At 35.5% G+C, this 14526-nt stretch overlaps 1 pseudogene; it reads right to left on the bottom strand.

The window, feature by feature from the left end:
* Positions 1 to 312: 312 nt before the first annotated feature.
* Positions 313 to 9486, bottom strand: LOC149491909 (tRNA nucleotidyltransferase cca2-like; annotated as a pseudogene).
* Between the last annotated feature and the right edge of the window lie 5040 nt (positions 9487 to 14526).

The following is a 14526-nucleotide window of genomic DNA, read 5'->3' on the forward strand; positions in this document are numbered from 1 at the left end:
TGTTTGATAGGGAATTGATTTCTATTTTTTCTGACGTGATAAACTGAGACTAGATTTGTAAGTTAAAATGACTGTTATGTGAGATTTGTTGAGTTCTTGATCCTGTTGCTTCTCTAGCATGCCCATATCCATGGTACACAGAAGACATTTCAATCACATACCAGACATCTGATTCAAAAACGATCCAAGATGGGAATGTGTAGTCTTCTTCTTGAGGATCAATTAAAAGGAATCATTATAAGATTTTTAAACTTAACCAAAAGCAGTTAAAATACGAGCTGTATGAACTAATATTTAACAGCTATATACCAGTTATTATGAACAAGTCAAAATGTTTGCGATTCCAAGTGTAAACACAGTAGAATAAGTGGGTCATAAAGCCCATAGTTAAATACAATTTTCTGATTCTTAACAATTATGCTTAGAAGGTGAAACTATAGTCAATGTTTATAACAAAATACTTTTGCCTTGACTGCAACTTCAAGTACGTATCTGTAGATCTGTACAAAATTGTTACTCAGAAACTTGAGAAATTTTCTTGTGCTACCTGTCTTCCATCATTTCTCCATCAGTCTATTACCCAAAGCTACATGAATGTTCATGGGACTCAGGGGAACGTGCAAAAGCAACTTCTAGTCAGATTAGATGAGGTCTTATATTAAATAGAGATTGAATTAGATTGATGTTTACGCCATTTTGGTACGCTTTGAATGCGTTTCCTTCATCCAATCAAGGCATTCTTCTGCAGTTCCTGTGGGATGGGCAAGTTGCCAAGCTAGCAATTTTTGTTGCTGCAAAGAGGAAATAAATTGGAATCAAGAAATTTTATAGTAGCTCTCAACTATGGGAAAGAACGAATGCCTTACCCATTCCCGAACAAGAGGTCCTCCTGATTTAAGCTGCAAAACGCTGATAATATCTTTGCCATTAACCAATGGCTTTACGTCCCAGATTTTTTCAAGACCTGTATCATGATAAAAACATCACAATCAGAAAAAGGACATGAAGGGGAGCTTCCCAGTCAAAATAAAACAAACTAGGGTTTTCTTATGTCTATATATACATAGCAAATAATGAGTATTTGACATTTTTATACCTATGCTCAGAAGGATAAAAATTCCTAGGAGTATGAATCATATTACACAGATGAATTTTCATACCTAGTCCAGTTATGGCATTCTCAACTGTCTTAAATAGTTCTCTTCTCTTGTCGAGTTGAAACTGTTTATCTAAAAGTTCTTGAGTAAAATCTCTGTTGGTGGGATATATCACAGTAGATATCAATAAAGCAACTCGCCAGAAGTCTTTGATTTCTCGTAGCAGAAATCCTGCATCATTAAAGTTACAAGAAGCAGTTTACTGAACTAAATGCCCTAATTGTTTGTAATATATTTAATATAATGGCTGAGCAGCCATTCCAATGAATGCCAAAAGGGGCAGATTTAGGCAATCAGGCTATTTCAGGGTGAGAACACCGAACTGTTCCGGCACATCTATACGGTCACGGATTTTGTGGTCACTTACTGTGTAGAATAGAATATTGACTATCTAGAATAAAATGACGGAGGTTGGTGACTTGTTACAAATTTATAGGTATTTACTAGAATGATTGTTTGTAGTTGTGAAAGTTATGAATAGATGAGCCAAATAAGAAAGAATCATAGAGAAATCAGCGAAAGTTGAATGTGCCGTGGACAACTTTATACCTGCCAATACGCGGTGTTCTGATGAGAAAGGCACATCATAAGTTCTACTCCCCAGTCAACTTCATCTGGATGGGTGTCCTCATTAGAAATAAGCAAAGGGATCAAGTTTAAGAATTTCTCAATTGACCTATGTATCTTAATAACCTACAAAAAAACAATTGAAGTTATCTTCAAGAAGCCCTGAGACTGTTGAAATTATATCCTATCATTAGTAGATGCAGTTAGAAACCAAAGAGAATAGGTTAAACTCACTGTTTCAGAGTCGCTGACTTTTTGCTTAAGAGAGTCTTTGAAGACAAAGTTGACAACAGGAGCCTGCAGCATGAGAACACATGGGCAGCTTCAGCAGCAAATAAACTTAACTATTGGATATCGAAATAAAGATATGCATGTATTGAAACCCAAGACAAAGAGTACAATCAGAAATTTGAGAAACGACAAAAGCCTGAAAAGATAATTCAGGGCTAAAGGCCATTCATTATGATTCAAAATCAAAATGTTTGTACTTTGTTGAAAGTTGCAGCCAGGTCAGGATGCCCGAAAAAAATACAACTGTAAAGTGGCCCCTGTCAAAATCCCATTCTGAGAGAGGGTGAGAGAATTATACAAGGGGGACAACAAATGGTGCGAAAAAGGCTTAAAATTTGCATCACCCTATTATGAAACTAACCAATGGTAACAACTTCCTGTGATGCACGTTTAGTGTTCATGTGGATCCGTTGCATGCTTCCAGAAATAAAGAAACAAGCACAAAAAGATGCAGGATATAAATAAAACGAAACAAGGACCATACCTTTTTACCCTTCTCATCCTTGTATGTAACATTTCTGAATGGAAGAAACAACGCAGCATATAAACAGAGTCTCCTTTGTTCATCCTAGAATGCAAATGTGACAGTATTTATAACTCAAAACCAAAGACAACACACTAAACATGCATAAAAAGAATTGAAATGGAAACTACTTAGATAATGTCAACAGAAGAAGGTGAAAGTAAAAAGATTTGGGAAATAATTCGTGGCTCACTCACAGTGAAGAAAGAACACCCAATTGATTGAATAAGGTTCCATGCAGCATCCAGTAAGCAACACAGAGCCTAAAATGGGTAAAAGGATCCTGTGAGTAGGAAAAAAAAAAAACATATATATAATAAAAGGCTGCTGTAAACACAATGACATTCTTAAGCCCAATAATAATGATGTTAGCAAAAGTGTATAGGAATTCTCTCAGGATCAGTATCTCATGAAAAGCGTGCATTCCAGCTGCTATTATACTACAAAAATTTCTTAATAAAAATGCAAAACATCAAAACTGCTCAAACGATATTGAATGAATGGGTTTACTTTGCTCAATAAGCTGCATCTATTTTTAAATTCCAAAGCGGCAAAATTTCAGGAGAGAGGAGGAAACTTTTAAAACGCACTATGTTTGACCACCAAATTACTGGACTAGAGATAGGCATGGCGGTTCATGGAACCGACGGTTCAAAATTTTTGAAATGTTGAACCTGAACGCCCTTGAACCGCCGGTTCCGGTACGATTCCGATGAACCGACGGTTCCGATCACGATTTCCAGCGATATATTTTTTTTTTTTTAAAAAAAATCGGTTCTTACTTACATCTTTTTCGAAAATATTAATATGAGTTTAAAAAATATTGGTAAATTTTAGAATGCTCATACTTATAAGAATAAAATTAATTAATTTACAAAATAATCAAATAAGTTATCACTTTATTTTGTTTAAATGTTATTAATTAAATAAATTATAAGAAAATTTTGAAAAATGCTTCAAAAAATGTAATTTTAAACTTAGTAAACAATTTAAAAGGGTAAAAAAAAGTTAAAAACAATATAAGTTTAGACTAAATATTTCTCTCTTTTCTTTCCATTTTACTTTTTAGATTTTTAACTTTTAAAGAAAGTGTTTTTAAAAAAAAAAAAATCTTAAGTATATCATGCAGTAAAATATTATTGAGACTTTTAGAGATGTATAAAATATGCTAAGTGATTATTATTTTGAAAATAAAAATAGAAAATTTTCGGTTCGAACCGGACTGGAACCACCGGTTCAGGCGTTCAAGTTCAAATTTTAACATTCACATGAACCTTAACCGGCCCTTGAACCATCGGTTCTGGTTCAAAATTTTGAACCGACGGTTCTGATCCGATTCCGGTTCATCTACAGTAAGGTTTGTTCCAGTTCAAAATGAACCGGTAGCCATGCCTAACTAGAGAAAGATAAATTATAATCACACTGATGCATGCCTTCATCATTCCTAAACTCTTGCTAAATAATATAACAAACTCTAATTTGGATTTTGGACTAGTTTAGCAGCAGATTTTTTTACAAAAACAGAGATAAGATGTAATTATCAATGACATCATGGACCATATCATACTTGTGGCATCCTTCTGACACTGCTGGCTCAACCTTAGGAGGAAAACCAAAGACAACCCAGAATAATGTCAAATCTGAAATATGTGTCATAGCTTTAACAGGTTGATTGCCAGAAATCATGAGATCAACCTGCACAGAAGAGCAGCAACGAGATAAATAATAAACTACTATCATAGTACACAATGGATATAAAGAAGTCCCTCACAAGCAAGTCAATGTCTTGCCAGACATAAAAAATATTTTGAGGCATATGCTATTCATCTATTCAAGAGGGTTAGCATACTTCAGTTCCAATGCGCTCTTTGCTAATTTTCACTGCAAGAGCATTTTTCACATCATCACAGGCAGCAGCTACTTTGAGTTCTTCATCAAGTATGAATCCAAACCTTGCACCTAAATAACCAGAAATTAGCCATGTAAGACATAGAAATGGAAAAAGAGAAGCAAGAAAAAAAGAACCAATAGAAGTGAAGAAAAATATTAGGTTGTAAGATCACGCTAGCTGACTGCGCATATGAAAAATTTGAGGTGTTTTATAGACATGATCAGGTTATATAATAGACATGGACTCAAAAGTTTTCAGCAGTTGAGTTATTGCCATATATGCATAGCAATTTCAGAGCAATGATCAATCACTTAAGTTTGATGTTACTTCTTAATTACTGCTGTTATTAGTTGGTAGTTGTTTAAAATGAAGCCCTAGAAGACTTACAGAGTTCAACATGTTTCACCTATCCAAGGACCAACATGAGTTCTAATTGTTTGGTAGAGTTTTATTTCATAGTAAATTTATAATTCAATTGAAAGGATAAAACCCGAATACTTCTTAAAGACATTACATGACACTAAGAAAACAAAATAGATATACAAAAAAATACAAGTTTTGATACTGAGCTATTTCAAGACATGCTGAGCTAGAAACTTGCATGTGTTATCCAAAAAATTATGTGTAGTCAAATCTCACCAAAAGGAAAAAGAAAATTGAAATTCCCAACACAATCAAATAAAATCTAAATTCAGAAGTACCAAATCGAATAGCTCGAAGAACTCTAAGCGGATCATCCAAAAAAGTAGCTTTTGGAGGTAAGGAGTAACTATTTTTCCAGACTTTAGATCTTCAATGCCTGCAATGAAAGAAAGAGAAGGTAATATAAGTGAGAAAGCTTTATACAAAGGACGTAACAAATTTACTTGACAGCAAAAGAAAGAGAACAGCATAAAAAGCCTATCTTAACCTCTTTCAGTAAAGTCCTCAACTGAACTGGTATTAATATTGTAGAACAAGCTGACATAAAATGAAATGTTAATGCCATACGTTAGTCCAACAACAAATATATAGTTATCATGAACAGCGTACAGAGAGTGCACCAATTTAATCATTTAAAGAGGAAGATACCTGTTAATGGTTAAATCTCTTCTAAAAGCATCCTCTTTTGCTGTGCCAAATTTCTGTTGCAAACTCAATGCAGATTAAACAAGTAAATTTTATGTCCTAAATAAATTACATATTCAGCTAAATCGCAATAGAAGAAATCAAATTCAACTGATGGTTTAATAAGTAAATCAGAAAAGGCTACTCAACGCATGGCTCTAACCTAAGACTATCACTTGAAGTTGTTTTAACCAGAGATTGTTTCTATGGTTAACTGCAAAAATTGTTCCCATCATATGCAACTAAATTTAGCATTTTTAAGAACTTAACAAACAGAAACACACTCCATGAACATGGAACTAAAAAATTATTAGACAAGTAGATGCTAAGTTAGAAGTTCACCATTGTAGGAATACGACTGCCTTCACTATACTCTTCACACCTTAAGTTTACAAAATCTATCCATAAATCAAAAAGGCGCATCCTTGCAGTTTCTAAGTGCTTGGACTGGTCAGGATTGCTGCAAGAATAGAACCATATTGGTCAACTATGAAGTACTAACATTCTTTCTGAATGAGAGGAGACACATTATGAACAAATCAAATAAAAAGAAGAGGAGACATAATCTAATTGTTTTTTTATATTTATCTTTTTCATTTTATAAGATAAACTTTTTCATTGTCTGACATCTAAAAAGACTATATCTACAGACATTTAGGTGGATAAGTTAAGCATATATCAGGAATTATACTATTAGTGAATATGTATGCTGGGTCCATATCAGATCTATATTGACTAATTTATTGAAGTAATTTAATTGTAGAATAGAACTGATACAGAAATTTATCACGTGTCAGGAACCATAATTCAACTAGTGACATGAGGATTTTCAGTCTTCTACTCTACGTGCTGCCCATCCACACAAAAAAATTAGTTCAATCACGTATTTGATAAGCAATAAGCCCTTTTCTATTGCTCCATAGCTGCCAGCTATACATAGTAATTAAAGGCGCGCCTTACTTAAGGCTCAAGGGCTTGCACCTCAACAGTCCTGAGGCAGGCCGCGCGCAACTTCACTCAGGCTATCGCCTGTGGGTGGAGGCGTGCACCTTTTTTGCGCCTTTCTATTTTTTTGTTTTCCAAAACAAGTCATCTAGGATTTTTTTTTTTTTCAATATAAAGCTATCTAGCCAACATCAGCTTAAATAAATAAATAAATATAAAAGAGATGTGCTTTGTGATCCAACCTCCACTCCTTCATCCAGCAGTCACCTCTTGGAATCTAGTCTTTAGCCCATTCCATCCAAATATAACTCTTTCAATTTTTCTTCCTATATTTGCTTTCTATTTCTTTTCCTTTTTTTGCATTATTTTGATTATACTCTTTTCTGTCAACTCTAATATCTTAAGTATAACTTGTCATGTTGCCATTTTTTCTGATTCATGTGTGTTTCTTTCCATGTTTTCTACTTTTTTCTCTTTTTTTTATTGATATCTTAAAATATATTTTTCGAATTATGTATTTTATCCTTTTTTTTTTTTTTGCGCCTCACTTCACTTAGGCCTCGCCTTCGCTTGGAGGCTAGCGCCTAGGCTCCAGCAGCCCAGTGCGCCTTGTGCCTTTAATTACTATGCAGCTATAACATATTACACCTACCTATACCTATTAGTTAACGGACGCTTTCACACCGTTGGTTGCTACTATTTCTTTCATACTCGACGAGACGATCCTATTGCCGATGTAGTAAACGAAGAAGAAGCACGATCTTCTTTCTTTTATACTTCCTTCAGCTTTCGACCTTCCCTAGGTAGATATCCATGAAGCAGCTTTTTCAACTTAAGTGAATAGATCCGTTATTTCCTATTGTAGTGGTTCCCTAGTTATCCATGGCATTTCTTTGGAATGACATGGATAAGATTACAAGCTTATAAAGCTAAGATTAGTAAGACGGAACATATTAGTCTACAAAGAAGTCCAAGCAACAAGCATGAAAAATGAAACAAAAAAGCGTATGAATTTGGTACTTGCTGCATAAAATGTTCAGATTTTTTTTTTTTTTTTTTTTTGGGGGGGGGGGGGGGGGGCATGGAATATCCAATCAGAGGACAAGAAAAAAAGAATCAGAAAGAGAAATAGTAGTTACAACTCCAGAAAACACCAAATCTAAAGTCATAATGTAACATGTTACAACCTTCATATAGCATATAAATCTGACTAGAAAAAAGGTTTTTAATTTTACATACTAGTAGAATATGAATTAAACTTAAAATCCTAATAGAGTGAATTACTAAATAGTTAAAGGATTTAACTATTTTAAACAAAGCCTAATTTAACTAAAACATAAAGTATTAAAATATAAATTAACCCTAAATTGGAGAATTGCTACAGTATAGTAAACAGTAATATGCTACAGTAACATGAGCAGTAACTTCCTGGAAATTCTGAAACTTATTTCTTCATCAATATGCACAACTAAAATAGTTCTTGGGGAAATTTCCCTGCATAGATGAAAGCAATGCAAGTTTTTTACAATTAACATTATTTACTTGGAGAAATTGCCACCGTATCTTAAGTTTTTCTGAATTTATATTGCAGAATCTCAGCATCTGGCAAGTCAAATGTTCATATCAATTTTGTAGTGAATATTATATTCATCCACATAGGGATAACCTTTTACAAAACTAAACAACTAAAGAACCAACAACAGCAGTGAAATGTCAATGAAATAATAAATTCATGTTTAATGTGAGGTTAGTTGTATTCTAAATGAAATCTGCAAAGAAATATTACTTATAGACTAGAACAAAGGAGAGATGAATTCTACCGTGGAATAATGCCAATACCCTGTGCCACTTCCCCAGTAGATAATAAATACTCCCTGACCTTATCAACAAACTCACTGCCCAACATATTGTCAATAGCAATATCAATGTCATAACAATCCTTGCCTAAAATCTGCCAATGAGAAAATTACCATTATAAGGAAATAATACATGAACATATTAATGAAGAATGAAGAGAAATAAAGAAAACATCATATCCAAACCCCAATTAGAGCGAGCGCAAACATGTAAATAGATATCATTTGTCAATTGTCTTTTTAGCTTCTTTCTTAGAATATGCAAACATGTATTATAGACACTATCCAATCTTACAAGCTATCTCCTCCTGCCATAGACTTCAGTATCTCAACTCTCAAGTAACCAGAGATACATCTAAGAGAAATTCATCATCTACAAATTATGGTAATGAAACCTGCTCATACTGAAACCCCAATTTCAACAGTCAGTTCCAACACCTTTCTTCACCTTTTTAACACTAAATCATTCTTCCCAAGTGAACTAAACCAATAATTTTATAATCCAAATACCCACTTATCGCTCATAATTCTCTCTGCTTTCCTAAGGGTGGACTTTAATCAAACACTTGATAGGCCCAAAACTCTGACAACTGAGAATTACTAAAACCCGAAAAAATTTCTCACAAAGCATACGAACCGTCCAAAAAACGAAATGTTCTGTACAATGTGTATAAATAAGTGTGTATTATTAGGCGACCGACCTTGTCGCGAACCCAACCGCCGGCAACACGGAGCTCAGTTTTGAGATTGCAGTGACGCAGGGTGTTAAGAAGGCGATCAAAAATCTTCTTCTCAATCTCCGTCAGTTCAATTTTGTCCTTAACGTGAACTTGAACAGCTGCTTCAGGAGAAGATGTCCCCATTGCTCTGCAACGATAACGGCGTCGCAGAAGAAGATGGCGACTTGGAGTTATGGTTTCGCTTGAGAAACGAAGGTTTCGGAACGCGAAGGTTGTTTTGATATGGTTAATCCTTCTACCGCGGAGATTCGGAGAGAAAAGAAGACGAAAAGGGTCGAGCTTTATAGCCGTGTTCAAGTAAGGTCTCATAGTCTTCTTTTGCTATATAGTGGCTCTTTGAGCTCGAGGAGCTAAGAAATTGCATCCCGAACTTCTGGCTCTAAGCCCGGTTTAGGTTATGAAGGCTTGAACTGAGCGCCATTTTGCATTTTTTTTTTTCTTTTCTTTTTATAACAAGCAAACTTTTTAATTCTAAAAATAAAATATTTTGGTAATGAATTCATAAGCTTATTTTCACCGGTTGTCCCTGAACTATATGCCCCACGCATTACCATTCTTAAACTTCAATTCATCACTTAAAAATCCCTTAATTATTATTAGAGTACCAAAGAAAATGCTATTAGCTAGTTTTTTTGTCAAAGATATGGTAATTTATTGACATGGACACATTTTTAATTAAATAAATGAAAAAATTCATATCATATATTCTCATCTTGTCTTTCTCTTGCCTTTTTTTTTTCTACACCCTCTTTCTCTTTGCTCCTTGCATCTATCGCTAATCCTCTCCTTTTAAGCCCAGAGACCATGCTTTGATTTCAAAGAGCTTCCAATCTCCAAGTATTGGAGGAGTAACTCGATACCTGGAGATGGCTTAATTTCACCGGACATACCTAAAGTATAGGCACTATTTCAGTTGCATACCTAGAATTCAATTTGTCACAAAAAATATATTAATTTTAATTAGTGTTTCACAAAAATCTTTCTATCCAATTTACCGGTGAGTGTCAAACGGAAGTCTGACATGAACACTAACAAATCATTTACAGGACAGAGAAACTCACCATATCAGCTGGCCATATCAGATAATGAAAAAAAAAAACTAAAATCACAATTTTCTCTCTCCTGCCCTATCTTTTCCTTTTAACTTATGCCCTAGCTGAAGATTTCCTCACGTTAGCTCATCTATTTATTTTCGTTACCCTCTCATGGCCGAATCTTCTACATCTAGCATAGAACGAATGCAATGGCTTCAACACTATGCAGATGTGGTTAGGAAGCCATTATGAGAACCTCATGGACTGAAAGTAATCCTGGGCGGAGATTTCTCCAATGGAGCAATTATGGGGTAGATGTATATTTATTTTCTTTTTTACTGCATTTTATGAGGTTTGTTGAAAGTTATTTTTTTATTTTTTTTAGACTGCTAGCTACTGTCGTTATCTTGAATGGGTGGATTTTGTTGTTCATCCTCGATCAAAGGTAGTCATAGTCAGATTGTTGAGAAAGCTTGATAGATTGAAGAAAGAAAGAAGGAGGTGGATGATGCAAGGAAGAAAGCTTTATGGATTTGTAAGCTTCTTAGAGCTTCCCTAGTAGTTGTGTTGGTGCTATGTAGCTACATGTTGGGATCAAGATTAAATTAACATGAGGATTATTTTGTGGGTTGGATGGGGTTGGATTTTGGGGATGTTATTCTAGTAGTAAAATTAACTAATTGGCAGCAAAATATCCCTCTTGCCATGTAATGAAAATTTAAATATTGGTTAATGAAACTTTAGAGATATTAGTTTGACCATATGAATGAGTTTTCTTATTTTGTATACATTGCTAAAAGTACTTTAAAAAATCATTGAAATCCTCTCAAAAATATCAATAAAAAGGACTAACAGTTAAAAAACAATTAATGTAACTAAATTTTGCAATCATTAAATTAATGGCAAGATGCCCCAAAAAATTACAATAATGATTTAATAGTGAACGAAAAATTTGTTAGGACCCCGGCAATAAAATTACGAGAATAATAACACAGCGGAAAAAAAAAAGGCTAACAAAGAGAGTAATACAGAAATAGTGGCACTCAAAAGTGTTTCCCAAAAAATACCCCAAATTATCTTCACTATTTTCTCTACCCTAGTTTTACAACCCTTTCTAAAACTATAACTCTCTAAATGTCTTTTCTTTCTTTTACTCTACTTGTGTGTTGATGAACTAAATTAACTACTATTTATAGGAGAAGTGGACGCGTGAAAATAAAGTGAGATCCACTGAAAGAATTTTCTTCTCTTCTTTTATTTTCAAGTTGTGTGGGTCCCACATGTCGGAGGGACCTACCACATTTTCTTTTCTTCTCCCTTTTTATTTATTTATTTTAAATGTGGGTCCCATTGAGTGGTCACCGCCACGAAAAATCTCCCCCTGCACACTCAAGTGGGGACGTTAGCCATACCGGCTATCTATCTGTAAGTGACAAGCTTCTTCGTAGGTAAAGCTTTAGTCATCATATCAGCGCCATTATTATCAGTGTGAATCTTTTCAATCTAAAATAACTTCATCTCCAGCGCATCACGTATCCAATGATACCTTACATCAATGTGCTTTGACCTTGAATGAAAGGTCGAATTCTTGTTGAGATGTATTGCGCTTTGACTACCACAGTGGATGAGAGTGCAACGTTTTTGCAAATTTGATTGCCAAGAAACTGCTGCTCCTGCAAAGGTCATCAGATATGCCGAAGTTGATTTGCGTGAATCAACATCACCACCCATATCTACATCTGTATAACCATCTAACATAGGTCTATTATCACCAAAACATAAGCAGATTTTGGAAGTGCTCCTAAGATACCTGAGAATCCACTTCACTGCATTCTAGTGTTCTTTACCTGGATTTGAAAGAAATCGGCTAACAAACACCAACAGCATGAGCAATATCCGGTCTTGTGGATACCATGGCGTACATCAAGCTACCAACGGCAGATGCATAAGGAATCTTCTTCAGTTCTTCTTTTTCTTTCTCACTTGAAGGACATGGACTGAGACTTAATTTGAAATGACCTGCAAGTGGAGTACAAACTAGTTTCACATTGCTCATGTTGAATCTGCTGAGAATTTTCTCTATGTACTTCGTTTGAGATAAACAACTTTCTTTGTTTCCTGTCTCTAGAGATCTTCATTCTGAGAATCTGTTTTGCCGATCCCAAATCCTTCATGGCAAAGGATTTTTCAAGCTCCTTTTTCAAGCTCCAATTTTCTCAACAGTGTCCCACAATTAGCATATCATCCACATATAACAAGATAATGATAAAGTCACCATCTTCGAAACTTTTTACAAACACATAATGGTTAGAAATAGTTTTCTCATACCATGATTTACCATGAAAGAGTCAAACTTTTTGTACCACTGTCTGGGAGCTTGTTTGAGGCCATACAAGCTCTTCTGCAGTTTACACACCAAGTGTTCTTTGCCTTTGACTTGAACCCTTCTGGCTGCTCCGTATAAATTTCCTCCTCTAAGTCACCATGGAGGAAAGCGGTCTTTACATCAAGTTGCTCGATCTCCAAATTCAAGCTAGCTGCTAAACCGAACACAACTCTGATAGAAGACATCTTGACCACATGTGAGAAAATTTCTTCAAAGTCAACTTCTTTCTTCTGACCGAATCCCTTCACAAACCAATCTTGCCTTGTACCTCGACTGTGAGTTGTTCTGTTCAGTCTTCAACCTGAACACCCATTTGTTCTTCAGTGCCTTCTTACTTGAGGCAGTTTCACCAACTCATAAGTCTGGTTCTCATGCAAGGACCATCTCATCTTGCATGGCTTTCCACCATTCTTCTTTTACAATCTTCCATTTCCTCTTAGTAGTTCTCTGGTTCTCCCCCTTGAGTCAACAAGTCATACTCATTGGGAGAATATCTCTGGGAAGGTATCTTGCCTCTCGCAGATCTTCTCAATTGAGGCAGTTCTTCTATTGGAGCTGGTTCAACATCATTCTGAACAGGTTCGCCATCATCTTCTTCATCGTTTTGTGGTTCTACATGAGGTTCTGCATCAAGACTAACAGGAAACCCATTGATAGACTTTGGCTTATTTTTCTCAAAGTCTTCAATGGTTTGGTCTTCCAGGAATACGACATCTGCTTCTAATGAGCTTCTTTTCAACTGGATCCCATAATCTGTACCCAAAATCATCATTTCCATAACCCAAGAAGATACACTGTTTTGACTTCGAATCAAGCTTGGATTTCATCTTTGGAATATGAACAAAAGCCCTGCAGCCAAATATTCTAAGATGATCGTAAGAAATATTTTTCCCTAACCACACGTTTTCTGGTACATCTCCGTTGAGGGAGGTTGAAGGTGAAAGGTTGATCAAGTAAACTGCAGTATTCATTGCTTCATCCCAAAAGGTTTTAGGAAGTTTAGCATGAGAGAGCATACATCTAACCCTTTCAACAATGGTCCTGTTCATTCTCTTTGCAACTCCATTTTGTTGTGGAGTTTTGGGAACTGTTCTGATGTCTGATGCCGTGTTCTGAGCAATACTTCTCAAATGGTCCTCTGTCCTCACCACCATTATCAGCTCTAACACATTTTAGCTTCTTCCCATTTGTCTTTCAACACTGACATGAAAGACTTTAAACATATCCAGCACTTGGTCTTTAGACTTTATTGGTAAAGCCCACACCTTTCTAGAATGGTCATCAATAAAGCTGATGTAATATGAACAACCACTCAAGGATTTGTCACCCATTGAGAAACATCAGTGTGTACCAATTCTAGAATACCAGGCTTTCTAGAAGGAGAAGGGGATCTTTGAAAGGAAACTCTATGTTGTTTACCAGACAAACAATCAGTGCATATTTTCAGAGGCAAACCTTTCAAAGATAGCATTTTCTTCTTAGTGAGAGTCTCCATTCCTTTCTCACTCAAATGACCAAGTCGTTGGTGCCACAACTCAGCAGATGAATCTTCAACTGCATTCACCACTCCCGTGCAAACTTTGGCCTGGTGTAGTAGAGGGTGTTGAACTTTCTTCCTCTACCGAACACCAAGTTACCTTTGGAAAGCTTCCAGTTCTGTTGACAAACAGATTTGCATAACCCAATTCATCAAGACAATGAACTGAGATCAGATTGAAGTTTCGTAGGAGTGTATCTCACATCTTCCAACCAGAGATCATAACCAGCATTGGTTTTGATGCATACTGTTCCAATGCCGCAATTTTCACATATGTGCCATTCAAAGTCTTGACATGGCCGTAATCTCCGAGGGTAAGTGATGAAAAATATTCCTTCTTTGAAGAAATATGATAAGAACATGCAGAGTCAATAATCCAAGAGATTGTTGACTAGTGGAACACTCACTGAGACCAGCATGAGAAATCAGCGCACTACCATCACCAAGTGCGTCAACATCAATAGCTACTGAAGCTACCTCCGTATCGTCTTT

This window comes from Jatropha curcas, unplaced genomic scaffold (assembly GCF_041381405.1).
Source record: "Jatropha curcas cultivar XTBG-Jc1 unplaced genomic scaffold, XTBG_Jcur_1.0 HiC_scaffold_248_pilon, whole genome shotgun sequence".
Lineage (NCBI taxonomy): Eukaryota > Viridiplantae > Streptophyta > Magnoliopsida > Malpighiales > Euphorbiaceae > Jatropha > Jatropha curcas.